Below are 19,069 nucleotides of genomic sequence, written 5' to 3'. Positions count from 1 at the left end.
CTTTCTCTTCTTCTTTCCAGGTTGTTCACCTTGCTTTGGTGGACTAAGAAACATTGTAATACACTGACTTTAAATGATTTGATCGTTAGGTATTCAGCATCAGAATCCGTAACAAATTGAAATTCCCGCGAAAATGTGGTTGCATTCGATTCATTGTCCGGGTAGTATTCATTGTATAGAAATTGTATTGACCGGGCTAGCCCGAACATCGCAAAGTTGGTCCAACGAATGCCTCCTCATCCGGAAGCTGACCGAGCAGACCCGAGCAGCAGTCGAGAGGAGCCGAGCGCATCCGCGAAGCACACAAAATGGCGACGTCCATGAAGAAAGACGGGTTGACCGACTTTGGGCAACTTTTTCATCGTTTTCCAACCGATTTGACCGCTGTCAGACACTGACACGTCTTCACAATTGCCATAATAGATTGCCCGATCGGGCAACCAGCAGGTGAGGCTTCATTGCCCGAGCTAAATACTAGATTGCCTCGGGCCATCGGGCAGTCGTTAATGTCGAGCCCTGGGCTTCTTAATATTTAATAAACTATGAATGTTTCATATCCATGTAACGGGAAGAAACTCAGCTAACTGATGATATGAACCAAAAAAACACAAGGCTAACGCTGAGCCTCTGAATTAGTCCTGAGCGAAAAAATGCTAACGCCGTTAGCACAGAAAACACGGTATAACACCCTTATTACTTATCGTAACTGCACATCCAACATATCGATTAGCATCGTGAGAATACACAGAATCGATAGGTATGTATATCATCACTCCATAATAAGAACTCGCAACATTATTAACAAAAACAGACATCAAAACACGTGGTGCTAGGTAGCCAAAACGAGAATATGTCTTACCTTGGGGAAACTGCATATACATAGCCCCCACTTTTTTTTGGTAACGTTGGTGTGTATGTGGAAATTCCCCTTCGATTCTATTGGCTCTAACGGTTAAAAAGAGATGTCAATCATCAAAATCGACCAATGGGTTCCAGAGAAACGGCAAAAACGCCCATTTCCACCCAAATCACCCCAGAGGTGGCGTTTTTTTTGCTAAACCTCTCTAAAAAGGTAAAATGTCACTTGTTTTGCATCAATCTTGATACAGGGTACTTATTATATGTTGTACTTTTGATTCCTAAAGCTTTTAGTCTACCATCCCATCATTCAAGGGTGGTTTTCACTATAAGTAAAAAATAATTTTTGGACGGACACTATAATTTACAGTTTTTTACTATGTTCAATCTGAATTTTCTTTAAAATAAAAAACATCTATATTGATTCTGACTTTTCTACATCCAACTCACAGGTTTATCATTACTTTGAGAAAAAAGATGATTAATTTTCCCCTTTTAGAAGTGTAGTTATGGTCATTTGTTCTGGAAATGTCATTTTCGAGCCTGAGACCTGAAAAACAGGCTCGGGGCAGAACAGGTTAATACATTTCAGGAACACAAATCTGAACATTGGATAAAGCCAGGTTTTGTAGTCATATTAGAATCTAAAGTTTTTACAGAAGGGATTTTGGATATCTCTTTTTATCACTCCATAAATCAGAAAATACTGTCAACATCCCTAAAATATCAATTTTAGCCATGTTTTTAGGTATAACATTTTATATAATTCAGGCTATGAATGATGAACAAACCCTTCCGTAAAAACCTTCAGAATATTGATAGGAATATAACTGGAAGGTTTGGTGTATGTAAGTGCTACTGAAGTGGACATTTGTCATTCAGAATATGAGAAAAAACTAATTTTGAGAAAACTACCTTTAAAGATTGCTGTGTGGCGCTACCTAAACCTTCTTGTTCTTTGGATGACAGCTTGCGCCTCGACGCACTCCGCGAAGGTATTTCATGGTCAGGGTAATTTGTTTTTTGTCTAACCTTGCTTTGTGCAAGTGACAATTGTTGTCATCTTCTCTGAACGTTTTTTTCGCTGTTCTTTTGCCATTTTGAGATTTAAATTTCCAGCGTAAGCTAAACCAGGAAGTGTTTTAGCACACCACGTGACGCATCCGAACGAATCACGTTGTCAGAAATTGACACCAGCCAATGAGATTTCGTTTTTTTGGTGTAAGACCCCTTTGTACTTTCACGATTAGTTGCTGATACAAAGGAAATGACCATATTTGGATCCGATGAGATTGTGCAGGAGAGACGGAGCTTTCCAACGATACCTCTGATTACATGGTGCAAACCTTTGGTGAATTTAGGAGAAATCTAGACGCAAATAGACAAACTATAGTAAAATAAACACCTAAATGTGTATTTTGTACGTTTTTCTTCCAAAAGCCTGAAAGAAAACATGTTATGGAATCAAAATAGCACAAAATCTCAAAATTGACCAGTGCATGCAGTGTGCGAAAAAGCACATGTCCCACCGTCCGGGACGTGTTATTTACAATATCGGACAAGTGACGTTTTTCGCCCTCACTTATTGACAAATTATTGATAAATTCAGTTTACAAAAGGCAGAACTCATTCGCAAATTGTCCGTGTCCGCCATTGTTCGTTTAGAAATGTTTCGGTTCTGCTTGTTGATTCCTAAGGAAATGCCGCTTTCTGTACTGTTAGACGGGGGCGGGGCGGGACGTGTAGCACAGTGGCAGGGTTGCGAAGCAAAACTCGGTTCCGATTAGGAACAAATAACAATTGTCCGATACCGGGATTCAGGGCCGTATCCACCATTGAGGTCACCGAGGTCCGGACCTCGGTAATTTTTTCCGAGCTGTGTATATAATTTAAAGTGGACCTATCATGCTATATTTAAATTATATATTGTAGGGCCATACCTATATAAGGTATATTTATACGTTTCTGTTTTCAAAATACCAAACAGATCATGCATTTTAGCCATGCCTCATTTCGCTCTATGTGCTGTTTGCTGTCTACGGGTCTGATTCTGCTGACCACGCCCCCCTGCAGGAGAGGGGAGACGTGCTCTGATCAGCTGCTGGGCTGTCAGAAGAGGGGGAGAAAAAGAGATCTCCGTCCTCCGTGTGTTATTATATAGAGTCGTTATTTATTGAGCTTTAAAACAAATGAATAACAAAGAAGACCTTTGACCGGCACTTTTTTAATTTTGTCCGGAAGATTTAAACTTTAACGGACATCTTGACCGGCGAAAGTAACTGAAACTGAAACTCTGCCGCACGGTCCCCTCGTTCCTTGGAAGAGGCGGAGAGGTGGGTGTTTGTCATCTGCTGGTGGACTAACCGGAGAGAATTACAGTGCCTTGCAAGCGTTTGCAGCGGGAGCAAACGCTTGCCTCGGGGAGGGAGAAAAAAAGCCACAGCGGAGAATAAACAGAAGGGTAACCATGGTAACTATGGGCGGGAAGTCTTCTTCGCTGCTTTTGTGGCAGACTACAGCGCTACTTACAGGCCTGGCATATGTACTACAGCGTCTCCAGCGCTTTCGAGCGGCAATGGCCGGCCGTGGCCCAACCCCACATTCCCCTGATAGGTGGAGAGTTGGCCCAATAGCCGTAGCGCCACCATCCTGACGTCAGGACAGTGTTAAAATCTGGATCAGTTTTTATCAGATCCGTTGCAGCCCCTTTTTTAGAGATTTGGGTATGGAGGAAAATAGAGAGGGTTGTGTTTTCTGACACTTGGTGAGTTCCCTGGAACACCGGGGACACATATTCATGTATAAAAGACGTACAAAAGTGCATTTTGCATGATAGGTCCCCTTTAACTTGTGAAATAACTGCACTAAAAGGGATTCTTTGTAGTACTTCCATTTACTGACAATGGGGGCGCTGCATAACTACGTAGCCTCGATTAATGCAAACAGAAGAAGACGACATATATCAACAAACCACCGCAGCCCGGACTTGTATCGGAGCAGCAGAGGAGTGATGACTCTGATTGGCTGTTCAGCTTAGCGAGAAGCGAAGCGGAAGTGAGGGATCAAAACAAACTATTAAGAAGGCACACAGACGGTTAATCTTTTTCATTTTCATCTCACCCGAACGCAAGAGTTTCTTTTTTATGTTTACATGTTTTCGATCGACGAGAGAGAGTGAAAATGGAACCCAGACGCTATTTGTTGTTTGTTTATATCACGCAGCCTGTTCTTCTTCTCTCGGTGTATAGTCTGTTTTCCGGTTGTTGCCTCTTTTGAATGACGAATACACACTACCGCTGCCTGCTGGTAAGGACAGTTATTGCCACTCGTCAACTGAAGTCTTTGCGGTGTGTTCGTAGACGGGTGGCATAGGCGGGTGGCGTTGCCGACGCAGGCGACGTAGCGGACGTAAAAGTCGGGATGCCTTCGGTACGCGTTCTTTGGTCTCAGGTTGGTGTGTAGCGGCCTTTAGAGGAGGTGAGCCTCAGGACCAGCTGGTTGAGGGGACTCCTCTCTATGTTCTCCTCTTGGCAATGGAGGGCTTTGTAATGGTAGGAGTTGGGATCACTGGTTTTTAGGTGGTTGTAGAATTTGACTGCTCTTTTTTGTTTCCTAATTAAAAGGGGGAATTGGCCTAGTTCAGCTCGGCATCCATTGTTGGGGGTGTTCCTGTGGACTCTCAGGATGCTCTTGCATATCTCCGCATGTAGGGTTTCTATTGGGTGTTTGTCCCATTTATCAAAGTCTTGATTTCCAAGAGGACCCCAAACTTCGCTAGCATACAGTATGATTGGTTCTATTATTGAATTGAATATTTTGAGCCAGATTCTAACAGGTATATCTATATTTGAAGACTTTTTGATAGCATAGAAAGCCTTTCTTCCTTTGTCTCTGAGATCATTAATGGCCAGATTGAAATTTCCTGTCGAAGTAATTTTGAGTCCCAAATATGTGTAGCTGTGTGTGTGTTTGTCAGTGGAGCCCAGTTAGAAGCGGTGTGGGTTCCCCTGACCCCTGGGTAGTTTCTGGAAGACCATAACCCTGGTCTTTTCCAGATGAACTGTCAGGGCCCAGGTCTGACAGAAGGTTTCCAGATGAACTGTCAGGGCCCAGGTCTGACAGAAGGTTTCCAGATGAACTGTCAGGCCCCAGGTCTGACGGAAGCTTTGCAGATGATCCATTTGCTGTTGTAATGCCTCCTTAGATGGAGCTAGCAATATTAGATCATCTGCAAACAGGAGGCATTTAATTTGTGTGTCAGAGAGGGTGAGTCCAGGGATATCGGATTGTTCTAATGATTTTGCAAATTGATCAATATAAATGTTAAATAGGGTGGGGCTGAGACTGCAGCCCTGTTTCACCCCTCTACTTTGGGGGAAGAAATCTGTTTCCATATTGCCAATTTTCACAGCACATTTATTATTTGTATACATTCTTTTAATGATATCATATGTTTTCCCCCCTACACCGTTTTCAATCAACTTCAGGAACAGACCGTTATGCCAAATTGAGTCGAATGCTTTTTTGAAATCTACAAAACAAGAGAAAATCTTCTTATTTTTGTGGACATGTTTATTAATGAGGGTGTGGAGGGTATATATATGGTCTGTAGTCCGATGGTGTGGTGTAAATCCAATCTGACTCTTGCTCAGGACATTATGTTCACTGAGGAAGTCTTGCAGTCGGCTGTTTAGGATGCTGCAGAATAACTTCCCCAGGTTGCTGCTGACATATATGCCTCGGTAATTGTTTGGGTCAAATTTATTTCCATTTTTAAATATTGGTGTGATGATTCCTTTGCTCCAGATGTCAGTGAAATGTCCAATGCTCAGAACGAGGTTGAATAGTTTCAACATGGCAGTGTTGAACTTACTGTATGGCTGCTAAATTTCAGGACCGCTGGCCTTCCTTGGTTGTAGGGCCTGGGTTTTAGCCAGGAGCTCTTCCTCAGTAAAGTTATAGTCTAAAGCAGTGGTCACCAACCTTTTTAAGCCCAAGATCACCAACCTCTGCCTAGGTGAAAGGCGAGATCTACCTATTGCAGAATTGAGTGAAAAAGACGGCCCAGACAGTGCTTCCAATTTGAGGCCTTTTATATAGGCTGCATCTGAATTACTGTTACAATGAAGGCTCGATAATCAGCTCACGGCATATAGGCAGGGGTAAAGTGCTCTTTTTTATGAGTGGGGGGCGGACCTCACCTCCTCTGGGGGGTCCGGGGGCATGCTCCCCCGGGAATATATTTTTTTAAATATTGAAGTTAAAAGCATCAATCTGGTTCACTTTGAGAGCAACATGAAGAGATCTATGGATACCTCTCTCAACACCCATATGAAACAGAACTGTAAACAGATTTTCTTTTTCTTTATGGATATTTTACAAATCACTCCCCTTTTAAACTGTATTCTTGTTTTACTGCCATATAGTATTTCATACCTATTTTTCATTTTTTCTCTTATTGTTTGTATAACTATAATGATCATATGAAGGTGTGCCGCGGAAATAATCTTTTGAATAATTTGTGACAAAACCGTTTGAGACCCACTGAGATAGCTTAGACCAGGGCTCTCCAACACGTCGATCGCGAGCTACCGGTAGCTCGCGGGCAGCTTTTCAGTAGCTCGCCGCTCGATTATCGATTATAGCGTAGTAAGGTTGCTTATTGATTTTTCGGCCGCGGCTGGACAATAACGTTTTTTTATTTTAGAATTTTTTTCTGTCACACGAATATCAAATGGTCGGTGACGCAGAGATCAAGGAACAGACGTGACAGCAGCACAGCGACAACACACACGGAGCAGTCTGCTTTCTCCACCAGCACCAGTCCAGAACCAACAGCAGAATGACCCGCTCTGAATCAGGCCCTGTCGCTGCGCCTCAGAGACACACAGGGAGGGATTTGTGTTTTTTGAAAAACACTCGTTATCGTCATGTCAGGTTTTTGGTGGATTTAATCAAGTCTTGGATTGCAGAGTATGAATGTCCTCTTGCTATTTTCAGTTGATAAATACTTGTGTAAAATTTGTGAAGGCAGGAGGAAAGCTTCCGCGATCACCGTCTCCTCTCCGTTCCTCCAAACCCCGCCCCCTCCCTGAAAATAATGAGTGACAGGCTGATAGTGACCCGATAGAAACTTTATTATTCACTTAATCACTGATTGAGATATGATGAAGCTAACTTAATCTCATACATTCATGGGATTTATGTAACAGTAAGACAGAGAATGTAAGTGTGCACCCACATGCAGTATTTTTGTTTTTATAATGCTATTGTAAATACTCCTGCTGTTTTCAGACTCAAGTCCTGTGTGTGATGCCACATTCAAGACATTCAGTGTCTTTTTTTTAACAGAAGACCGTAGCTAGAAGCTGCAGCTAGACTGCAGAAGTATTAGTTTTTTGTTTTTGAGGATGGAACCATTTTCACACACAGATATAGGGAGGCTAGACCTATACAATTGATTTATTATGGTTTATAATTTAATGTCAAGACGAAGAAGAAGAAGAAAAAGATGGCTGAACAACTGTTCAGTGTCAATCCTGTGGAGATCTCCAAAATAATGTTCAGCTTAAGTCTCAGCAAAACTCACAACATTTCTGGAGCCTTGTAGACCCAGAAAACTATAAGAACATTCACCAAGCAGCACTGAAAATGTCTGCTTTATTTGGTTCTGTTCTACATACCTTTGTGAAGCAGCTTTTTCTGACATGAATGAAATCTAAATACAGAACAAGACCGACTGATGAACATTTAAATGACTCTATTAAGTGAACCTAAGTGGGTCCAGCATACACCTCTATGGTGGACTGCATGCAGTGCCATTCATCTCACTAACAAAAGAGTGAAATGCTTGTAAGGTGGTGATTAAGGACACTTATGTGAATGTTCAGTGATGTACTTATGATATATGTGATGTGGGCCATAATAATATGTGAGAAATCTTTGTTTTCTTGGACCTTATTTTTGATAAGCTTTAGGTATTGCAATTTCACACGTGTACAAAAGTATAGCTTAATTCAACTGATGAGGGCTATGTGAATAAATGTAAGCGATGTGATGCAAGTAGCTCTTGGCCACTTTCATTTTTTGAAAGTAGCTCTCAGATGAAGAAAGGTTGGAGACCCCTGGCTTAGACTAAAGTGAACTATATCTAAACACTCAGAGAGTCCTTTAGCTCACCTGAGTCTCTCAGTCTGAGAGGAGAGGACTCTCCTCCAGCTTGTTATGGAAACAGCTCCTTATGTCCGTTATTGCAGCTAGCTAACCAGATGCTAACATCACGGTCCCCGCTGGCACCGGTCCCTCTCTCTCCCTCTCTCCCTCTCCCTCTCTCTCACACTAAATGCGCTATTGCCACACACACACAGAGCCGAGCTTGAATGACACAAGCACACGTGTATTTCCATGCAACTCTCTGATTGGTCTGGTGTCTTGCCTCTGTTGCATTCACTGAACACGGGAAATTGCAATCCTGCCGTCCTCTCTTGTGTCATGATTTAGGTTCACGTAAAGCACGGTTAATGTATTATATTATTGAGGTGTCTAAAATATACGTCAATCAAGTGGCACCTGCAAACGGGGTGGTGGATGATAGGTTTACATCTAAAAACTTATTTTTCAAACATTATTATTTTTATTTTATTTTTATTTCTTTTGTTACTTTTTTTTTTAACGGTCCGCGATCGACTGGTTGGCGACCACTGGTCTAAAGGGTTCTGGTTGTCTTTAACGACTGATTCTAGAATTTGTAGTTTGTTGAGGAGATCATTTTGGGCCGAATTCAGTGTAATGGTACTATACAGGTTTTCAAAGTGTGTTTTCCAAATGTCCCCATTTTGAATAGCCAGTTCTTCCTTGTGTGGTTTGCTGAAAGAGTGCCATTTCTTCCAGAAATGATTTGAGTCAATGGACTCTACAATGATTTCAAGTTGGTGCTGCGCATGTTGCTCCCTTTTAGTTCTGAGTGTTCTTCTGTATAGTTTCAGTGTTTCCCAATATTGGAGGCGAAGCTCAGGATTGTCAGGTTGTCTGTGTTTTTGATTTGATAAACTTCTGAGGGTTTTTCTCAGATGTCTGCAGTCTGTATCAAACCACTTTTCATTGGCTGACTTATTTGATTCATGATATTGTGGTTTTTTCAGATTGGATAAATCTGCCACATTGTCAAAGATGCTGTTAATATCCCATACAGCCTGATTCAGGCCATCATTACTGTGGATAGAAAATTGTCTAATTGGGATTGAATTGTTTGATGTCTGATTGCTTTCTGGTAGTCGTCCTTGCTATTGTTTGTCCATATATAAGGTTGTTTTGTATAGTTCAGTTTACTGGGTTCTGCTGCGTGAGGGTCTGTTACTGTCTTTTTAATGTAGAGTGTAATTTTACTATGATCAGATAAGGGTGTTAGGGGGCTGACTGTGAATGCCCTCAGACAGAAGGGGTCGAGGTCTGTGATGCTATAATCTACTGAGCTATTGCCAAGAGGAGAGCTGTGTGTGTAGTGACCAAAGGAGTCCCCTCGAAGCCGACCGTTAACAATGCACAGGCCCTGCATTCGGCACAGCTGCAGTAGTTGCTGCCCGCTTTTGTTGACAGTTTTGTCAAAGTTGTTCCTGTGGGGATGCGAAGGGAGGGGAGTGCTGATTTGGCCAGGTATATGTTGGTCTCCCTGTGGGCTAATATAATCTGGTTCTATACCTGTCCTGGCATTAAGGTCCCCACAGATCAGTACACTTCCCTGGGCCTGGTACTGATTGATCTCATCTTCAAGAATGGAGAAACTATTTTCACTATAATAAGGTGATTCTGATGGGGGGATATATGCTGTATACTGTACATGAATATGTCTTTATCCATGGCGACCACCTCTCTTCTTATTTTGAGCCAAATTGAAAATTCGCCTTTTTTGATTAATTCTATTGAGTGTACAGGTTTTTCCTTGAACCAAATCAGCATTCCTCCTGAATCCCTGCCCTGGGTTACACCTTTGAGTTTGGTGGATGGGAACAGTATCTCTCTATAGCCTAAGGGACAACCAGTGGAAATGTCTCCTCTACTCCAGGTCTCCTGTAAAACAATCACATCTGCATCTCCTAACTCTTTGGTGAAGTCTGGGGTCTGCTCTTAAGGCCAAAAGCAGAGGACCTCAGACCCTGGACATTCCAACATGAAATAATAAATGATTTAGATTGCATTTAACTTAAAACAGAGAAAGATTCAGAGCATTCAACATTAAAATTAGATAAACTCCCTCTGTCTGTCTGTCTGTCTCTCTGTCTGTCTGTCCTTCTCTCTAACTGTGTATCTGTCTGCCTGTCTCTCTCTCTGTCTCATCCACTGTCGCATTCAACAGCAGGCGAAACATTTAAGCAGGGACAAACAGAGCACTGCGCCAGACGTTGTCTCTGTATTTCCTCTCGGTTGCACTATTTGTCAGAGGAGGGGCGGGGAGAGAGAGTGAGGAGTGTCATATCGCAGCAATACGACCGGAAGTGAACAAGAAATAAAAGCTCAGTGTTTGACTTCACAGAATAACCAAAGTCTTTCCCATGCCTTCCATATTTATTCTGATTATGTTCAGGGTTTGTTTTGAATGTGTCATTAAATACGTATTCTCCCATATTTATTTATTATTATCTAATGTAGATTCTGCTTTTGGAAAGTTGGCAATGCAATGTGACATTTCATTTCACAAAAAGCATCAGTTTGAAAAAAAATGATTAAATAACTTGTATTAGTCATACATTAATTAAAACCCCAAAATAAAGTGTTCATGAAAATAAAACAAAGGTGATTTGAAATATGGACGATGAACATTGATGGGTGTGGGAAAATAACAATTTGCAATGATACCTGGTCAAGAACCGGCTTTCAGGATCTCCTGCATCTTTCTGAAAGGATTTTGAATGCAGCAGAGCAACAAATGCAGGGCAGAGCAAATATAGTTATCCAAGTGTACACAAGGAATAGCCTCCAACAGCTATTTGAATACTGAGTATGATTATCACCTGTGTTAATCCATGTTGGAAATGTGTAAAATCGCAGTCTGTCAAATCATAAAATTGTATAATTATCTTTTTATGCAGCTTTTTTAACTGAAAAATTCCACCAGATACTAGGGTTGAACAACAAAGCTAGCTTTACCCTGTTCTCAGGCTTTGTGCGCCTAAACTAGACTAGGCTAAACACTTCATTTCATATTCATTTTTATCTTGTCATTGCCTTAGTCACTAGCGCTTTTATTGTGAAAGACTCAACCGGATGTGTGTAGTGTGTTATGTGTCTCTTAACTCTCTGTGGTGATATCGTGGCTGTGGCGTCTCTGCTGGTTCCTGAAGTCAAACGGGCTCTGTGGACAGACAGCAGGAGAGAACCTGCCGCAGTGTGCTGCTGAGACCTCCATTTAAAAAATAATAATAACGGTAAGACAGAAACAAACATGCACCTGTCTGTTAGCTAGCAGTCCGCTCTCAGGTGAACAGCCACAGGCGACACACTGAGCGCTCGTTTTGTCGGTGGCGGGAGACCGCCGACGGTTGGTCTGGTGGGTGGGGGCGGGGGAGGCAGCTCGCCTCAGACAGCGAGAGACCGATCATGATCTGCTTTCTCTTTGCCGGGGAGAGCTCTGCCTTTCCCGCAGAAATGTTGTTGGATAGTCCCTCGGTTGTCCACTATCCCTTAACTTCCTGGGCCTGTACAGTATAAAGGCGGCAACATGGCTGACACTGGCCCTGCACAACCTGCTGGCTCTTTTTTTCAGTCTAAATGATGACTGTATAGTTAATACACATTTGTATCTAGACAGGTAGCAAGGTGTCGGACAAACGTTACACTGACACCTGCAAAAAGGGAAAGACACGTGGCTAAAACGGCTGTCAGTATATAAGATAACTTAATGGCGTTAGTTGATTTACATCGAGTCTAGTTTTAGATTATTACAGATGCAGTTCATACGTTCTTATTTTAATGCATTTGAAAAAGTAATATGCTCCAGTCTGGTGAAGGCCACGCCCCCTTACCAACTTGTAACCAAATCAGATCAGAGGTCAGCTGCAGTCTGATGCTCTCTCTGCTGAGCAGCCTTTGAGGATTACAGCAGAAAACATTACAGTCAGGGACGTGCACAGACATTTTGGGGGGCGGGAGCTCAAGTGAGAAAAAGGGCACTTCCCATAATCATTTATAAAAAAAAATGTAAAACAAAAAGTTAAATATAGTTGCACATCCCTGACTTACTGACCAATTTATTTTAATACCCTCACACTCACGCAATTGTTTAATACTTAATTTTTTTAAATATTGAAGTTAAAAGCATCAATCTGGTGCACTTTGAGAGCAAAATTAAGAGATCTATGGATACATCTCTCAACACCCATATGAAACAGAACTAAGCAGATTTTATTTTTCTTATATTTTACAAATCACTCCCCTTTTAAACTGTAGGCTATTCTTGTTTGACTGTCATATAGTATTTCACAACTGTTTTTCATGTATTCTCTCTGGCTGTCCATCTCATAATGTTCACATAGAAACTAGCTGTCAATAATTTAATGCAAAAATCTGTCACAAAAAGAGGTTGCACATTTAAATTCAGGTGTTGTGGCAACGTCAGTGGCCAAACAGCCACATTTCCTGCTGCAAATACGTTCAAACATGCTGTCGACACGTAAAGCAGTGGCAACCATGCCACCATTTCAGCTGACTTTTTCTCAGAAATACTGTCACATAACATCCATATATTTCAGTGCTAGGTTGATGCATAGCTAAGCTAACTATGAAACACTTTAACTGACAGGACTCAGGATCAACTGTGTACTGTAAAGGCCCTGACACACCAGGCCGTATTCGGCCGTCTTGCGTTGTCTGGCGACAACGCGTTCCTTGTCGCCCAAAGTCAATTTGGTGTGTCCCGAACCCTCGGCCGTGACACGCCTTATTTGGCCTTTCACGGTCGACACCCGGCCGATTCAACATGTTGAATCGGCCAAAATACGGCCACAAGCTATCGGGCCAAGAAAGCACTCTGATCAGCTGTTCAGCTAGCGAAACGGAAGTGAGGGACGTAAACAAACGATTAAAAAAGGCACAGGACAGCAGCTAAACCCCAGCAGAGGCCTGTACTACGAAGCTGGTTCAACCTAACCTGGATATGTTGGAGTTAGCCGGTTGGCCTAAGCCAAAACATACGCGCTGGCGCTAAACTGTACTACGACGCCGGTTATCAAGTGGATCGCTCAAGCCAGCCGTGTCCTATCTAGTTAGGTGCGCGTTCACATAAAAGGGGTGGTATTTGGAGCATTCGACCAATCTCAAACACGGACAAGCGTACTGACAGCGCAGCGTCATACTTCCTGAATGAAAAGTGAACTTTAATATTAGTCAAATATGAAGAAGTTAAACTTTAAACATCCATGACTTAAACACTTTATCCAGGATAAAAGCCACATAGCTGCACCTGCAAGGTGAATACAGCTGGTAAAAGAAAAAGTGTTTGAATGCGTACATTAACAGGTTTATGAAATCACTGCCCCGTCTAAGACACGATCTGACTTTAATTACATTTGACTCGAGTGTTTCGTCAACTTAATGTGTTGCTTAAAATAATACTTCTGCATACAGTATGTGACACTGTGAGTGTTGCACGGCCAGATACGGCTCAAGAAGCTGACTCAAATAAGGAAATATATGATACATTATGATGTGATATGATATGAATGATAATGGGACACATCTACGTCTGCACTCACAGTGCCGCGGACTGTACTTAATGTTACTCTGATCCGGTTACTTATGTCGTGGCAGATATTTAAGTAAGCTTTCTTAACGCTAATATTATAATAGTCAGATTGCTCTGAAGATGGGAGGGGATATTCTATTAATTTTCACGGCCGTCTTTCCTGCAACGGCAGTTTTTCTGTATTTCCTCTATCCTGTAATATGAATTGATCGCTTTAAACTCCGCACACGGAGCTCTGATTGGTCAGCAGGCGGTGCTTTCACTGAGTTGATCTCTTAGCCTGCAACCTAACCTGCTCCGGAGCAGGTTTGCCGCTCAGCATAAGTTACCATGGAAATCTAGCCTGCTAAAAAGAGAACCAGCGTCGTAGGACCGGAAAGCCCGAGATTTCCCTGAATTTAGCCGGCTAAGCGAAAATCCAGCTTCGTAGTACAGGCCTCTGGTGATACTTAAAAGACATCAAACATAGCCCTTAAATGTCCTCTCTTATCTCCCACACATAGCAGGGACATCTCTGATATCGGCGGGAGCGTCCCCGGCTGTCCTCTGCTGAGAGCTCCGTGATTTGTTTGGTCAAGTCCGGTTTTTCATCTCATCGTAAATTTAGCAAGAAGTGGCCATTATTACATTGCTGACTCAATAAACTACACACCCGCCAGAACACTGCGATCATCAGATGCAGGTCTATTAACTGTGATTTTATAGTATGTCTGCACTTTATGTGCTCATTTCATCATTCATGTATTTTTATATTCTAAAACATGTTTTCGATGGACGAGAGTGAAAATGGAACGCACACGCTATTTGTTTGTTTATATCAGTCTGTTCTTCTTCTCTGTCTTCCGGTTGTTGCCTATTTTGAATGACGAATACACACTACCGCCGCCTGCTGGTAAGGAGAGTTATTGCCACTCACGCATGCGCAGTTCGTACGTGCTCGGCTGAAGTCTTTGCGGTGATTTCCAGTGCGACACATGGCCAAGACGCAGGAGAACACGTCGATGGAACTGTCGGTGTCGGCGAGTTCTCTGGTGACTGCCTGGTGTGTCAGGGCCTTAAGGTAGCTTCTAGCTTCATGTCGAAGAGTAAGTCAACATTTCCCAGAGAGCTTTCTTTGAAATCACCAGGTAACGCTAAAAAACATTACATTTAGATTGTATGACAAAGTGTTTATTTAATATCTCTGGCTAGCTATAGCTACTTGCTAACGGTTTAGCTTACCCCCGCGATTCAAAGTAACGTCAACGTAGCTGTAATTTATGCTTTGCTTACATGTTTGCATAACTTGGAAGTTTACTGACATTTACATACCTTGTTTACCTGGCTCAAGTGGTGGCTCTGGGGTTGTTGTTGTGTGAGCCACCACTTGAGAATGGTCGTCTTTTTTAAGAAAGAATATTCTTATGTCCATCTTCAAAAACTCTGAGTCCGACTGACAGTTTAAACATTGTCACAGCTCACAGGATAGGTACCTGTCAGCCAATAAGACAGATGTTTATTTCCATTCAACTCTCTGGTTGGTCTGGTGTCTTGCCTCTGTTGCATTCACCGAACACGGGAAATTACAATTCTGCCGTCCTCTCATGATGAGGTTCAGGTAAAGCACGGTTAATGTATTATATTATTGAGGGATAATTGTCCGGGGCTACAGAAAAAACATTCGGGGCTTTAGGCGATGCCACTGGGTGGTCCTGTATAATAACGTCATATTAAATGCAGTAATTTGGTCTTTAGCAACTGCTTGTGAGAGCAGTGCATTCATCGGTGTTCGTTTTAATGCTGCCAGTTTGTTGACGGCCTGTGTTCATGCTCCCTAAATGTTTGCCCTGCCTTTCGCCAGTTGTTAAACCCTGCTTTCACAAAACTCCCATCCCTGATCTTGTCTGCACTGACAAGCTTCTTTTCTATAGCAGAGCAACAGAAGAAGCACACCGCATTATCAATTTCTCTTATATAGTGAAGCTTTTTATAGACTGCTTACACTAAAATGCTAACTCAAAAATAGTAACTCAAAATAAAGCTTTTGTATTGATTTGTTTAGTGAACTTTTTGGCGTTGCAGTTACAACTCTCCGCCAACAGATGGGGGTGCTGCAGCCCCCTCAGCACCCCCCCTTACCCCTGCTCACGAGCAAAAAATGTGCTTTTTCACACGCATAAAATGACCCTGGCGCATAGAATGACCCTGGCGCATAGATTAATTAAACCCCCCCCCCCCCCCCCCCCCCCCCCCCCCCCCCGAGAGAGACAGCCCTCTTGCCCGCTAACCCCTCAATTCCACCGGGTCCGTCTGCGTCGCGTCATGGCTGCGCCACGGTTTTGGTCCGGCCTCCTCCGGCGTCATACCCTACCAGGCGCGTTTCAGAAGCGGAGCGTCTTGGCTGCCAGCTCGCAGTTTTTGTTGATTTGGGCATATTTCCTGGACAGGCTACTTTGTACAGACAAAGTTAATAATAATTGTAATATTCCAGTTATAAACTACATGAATCAAAGATGTGTTGCTGTATTTTAGTGGTAAAAAAATGCATTCATCATCATAATTATTCTATATATATAATTTACACAGTGCCTGTAAACCGGAGGAGAACGCTGGCATTTCTCCTCCTACTTGAAAGACTACGGAGGGATAGGGTCTGCAAAATTAGTTTATTTTGGGGATGGGCCGGATGCTCTGACCGTTCCACTTCCTGCCCGGCGCCTCTGCAACGATGATGACCCAATTCTGGCTCCATCATTTTCTTTTTTCGTAGTTAAGTGTGGTCATTTTAGAATGGCTCTAATATACCCTCCCAAAATATTTAAAGGTCCCATGTCATGGCCATTTCTACTGATTAGGGATGCTCCGATCGATCGGCCACCGATCGATATCGACCGATACTCACTTTCTGCCGATCGATCGGTGCTCTCTAAAAATGCCGATCGCGCGCGGCAAAACAAGCTCGCCAAAATGTCTTCACCAGTCTGGCAGTATTTTAAGGTGTCCGAAAATGACAATAAAATAGCGGTATGCAACGTGTGTGAAGCAGAAATCCTGCAGCTCCACCCGCTGTGACGGACCGGTGAGCGGAGCAAAACACACAAGAGTTAGACCTAACACACTTAGCTATTTTATCTACCTCTGGAACAAGCTAAACTAGTTATAAATATATTTATTCTTCACTGTCGGGTCACTCATTACTGGATCAGTGAGCTGCATGAGATACTGTCAGGCTGTCAGGGGGGGGGAGAGGGGGAGAGAGAGAGAGAGAGAGAGAGAGAGGGAGGGGGAGAGAGGAAAAGAGAGCGCTTCCGCTCATTTCTCCCGTGTTATTATCCAAAGTTAATGTAAACTTGAATAATGTAGGCTACTTCATTTGAATGTAATAATTATGTTGGTTGTTGTTTGTGGAAGCGCCAGTGAATGAGCCCCATTAACTGAGTTTTAAACATCACTTTAAATGGAAGATCCCCATAGGCCCCGCCCAATCGATCGGATCGGCAATTGGTATCGGCCGATACTGATCGGCCCCAAAATTGGCGATCGGAGCATCCCTACTACTGATCATAATTCCATTGTTGAGGTCTACTAGAATAGATTTACATTGTTCAATGTTCCAAAATCACATTGGTTTTCTCATACAGCATCTCTGTATAGTATGTGTATTCACTCTCTGTCCTACACGCCTTGTTGGAGCTCCTCCTGTATGTAGGTCGCTTTTGCTAAAAGCATAAATAACATGTCATGTAAATATATAATATATGTTTAAATGTCTTTGTTCAAGTCCTTCATATGTAATCAGATACACAAGAAGTGCCCATGAGCAAGGCACCAATCCAATCTATCAAGTATCCCTGAAAGCCACAATTTCAGATGAATCATCTTAAAATGTAGATTAATTTGTGTGTTCAGCAGATACACATCCTGAATCCTGAAAATCCAGAAGACTGCTTAACATCACATCAGCCTGTTGTCTGGAGACGGGGTAAATATGCTGAACCTTAAATGTTCATTACTCTCTTTTATTGGTTTGAAATTAATGCTGTTGCACTGAATAAACTAAGTATCCTGTATCATATGGGATTAGTTTTGTATCATAAAGATAAAGCAACACTTTCTCAGAATAAAGCAAAACTATGAGTTTAAAAGAAAAAAAAACTGAGTCAAGCAAAATAAAATTAATTTCAAATAATTTGCAAACAAATCATTTGTGTAATCATGTAAACTATTTCTTTGTTTTAACATAGGTTTTTGTTTGCAGTTCTCTTTGCTTCTTTCTCAATGATCAGACTTTTGCTCTCGCTGCAGCTCTTCTCGTTTGCACTCCCTCATTTTTTGTTTTCGATTTTGACACCAACATTCCAGGTGGGCGGGACTTTCAGGGGTGTGTCCCCATTGGCTACTCAGTTTTTGAGTGACAGCCCACTACACCACAGATCATACAGTGCAACTCATGCAGCAAACTCCGGAGTCCACTCGGCCACGTTAGTGTTGGTGCCTCCTGGGGAGTTTCATGAACATATCGGACTTATCTTATGGATTGCTGTGCATTAGACTTGTGTTGTGTAGTTTATACTTTATTCCAACTTTAAATATGTTAATACCTGAACACACTGCTGCTGTTAAATAGTTTCCCAATTTGGGATTGATAAAGTGTCTGTCTATTTATTTATTTTATAGATTAAAAAAACACATCTATGTATTTTCAAGCTAAAGGTGATACACAATATAAACTGTATACTATTATTTTTTCAAAGACTTGTTACATTTCAAAAGCATATATTGCTATGTTTAGGACAAACAATTAAAGACTGCTTTAATTGAACAAATTCTACAATATAAAAGTGGCAGATTTGCTTTATGAAACAGACCAGACCTAGGCTGCATACCAACACAATTAGGAACATGCTCACATCTTACTATGTTGGTCTGAAGAGCTGAAGCATTCATACACAATGGATATAAACTGTGTTGTCTCATTCTATATCCTGTGAGAAAATGATATACATTTAGCATTACAAATTCGACATACTATTCCTGAGGAAGATATGAATAATCAACAGATTTGAATGGAATCTCTAACATTTTCATGTAGAATAAAGACAAAAGAGTGATTATACAAATTACATTTATTGAAATTTGAACCAGAAGATGAAGTCTCAAAGAATGTTTTAAATAAAAGGACATAAATCAAAAAGGTGGATAATAATAAAATCTATTAAATGTATATGTAAAGACATTTGGTCAAATGAAATGACACTGAGCAAGTGATAACAGCAACGCCAGCGTGAATGAAGATGGTGCAGGTCTCTCTTCATGCCCCCCCTCCGTGCTGTCCCCTCAGAGGAAGTGGGAACACGGGATAAGACCTCTGGACACCACGCTGTCTCAATGATCCACACTGTTAATATGAGAGGAAAATAAATGTTTTAGGAAATGAAAAATATGAAGTTAACAAATAAAACACAGCTCAGGGGCATCATGGACGGTAGGTTTTCC

At 42.0% G+C, this 19,069-nt stretch overlaps 1 protein-coding gene across 3 annotated transcripts in view; it reads left to right on the top strand.

The window, feature by feature from the left end:
• The first annotated feature begins 11,150 nt into the window (after positions 1–11,150).
• The window catches only part of LOC117484738 (spindlin-Z-like), a 31,824-nt gene continuing 23,905 nt past the window's right edge, over positions 11,151–19,069 (top strand). For 2 of the 3 annotated variants that reach the window (XM_034133156.1, XM_034133154.1), the window contains exons 1-2: positions 11,151–11,279; positions 17,486–17,555. The gene's annotated coding sequence lies outside the window, so the exon portion shown is untranslated. Of the gene's footprint in view, positions 11,280–17,482; positions 17,556–19,069 lie in introns of all 3 variants that reach the window. The other variant, XM_034133155.1, reaches the window with a different exon arrangement.

This window comes from Trematomus bernacchii, unplaced genomic scaffold (assembly GCF_902827165.1).
Source record: "Trematomus bernacchii unplaced genomic scaffold, fTreBer1.1, whole genome shotgun sequence".
NCBI classification, from domain to species: Eukaryota; Metazoa; Chordata; class Actinopteri; order Perciformes; family Nototheniidae; genus Trematomus; species Trematomus bernacchii.
Note: the sequence above shows the minus strand (reverse complement) of the source record. Positions and strands in the feature narration are given on the sequence as shown.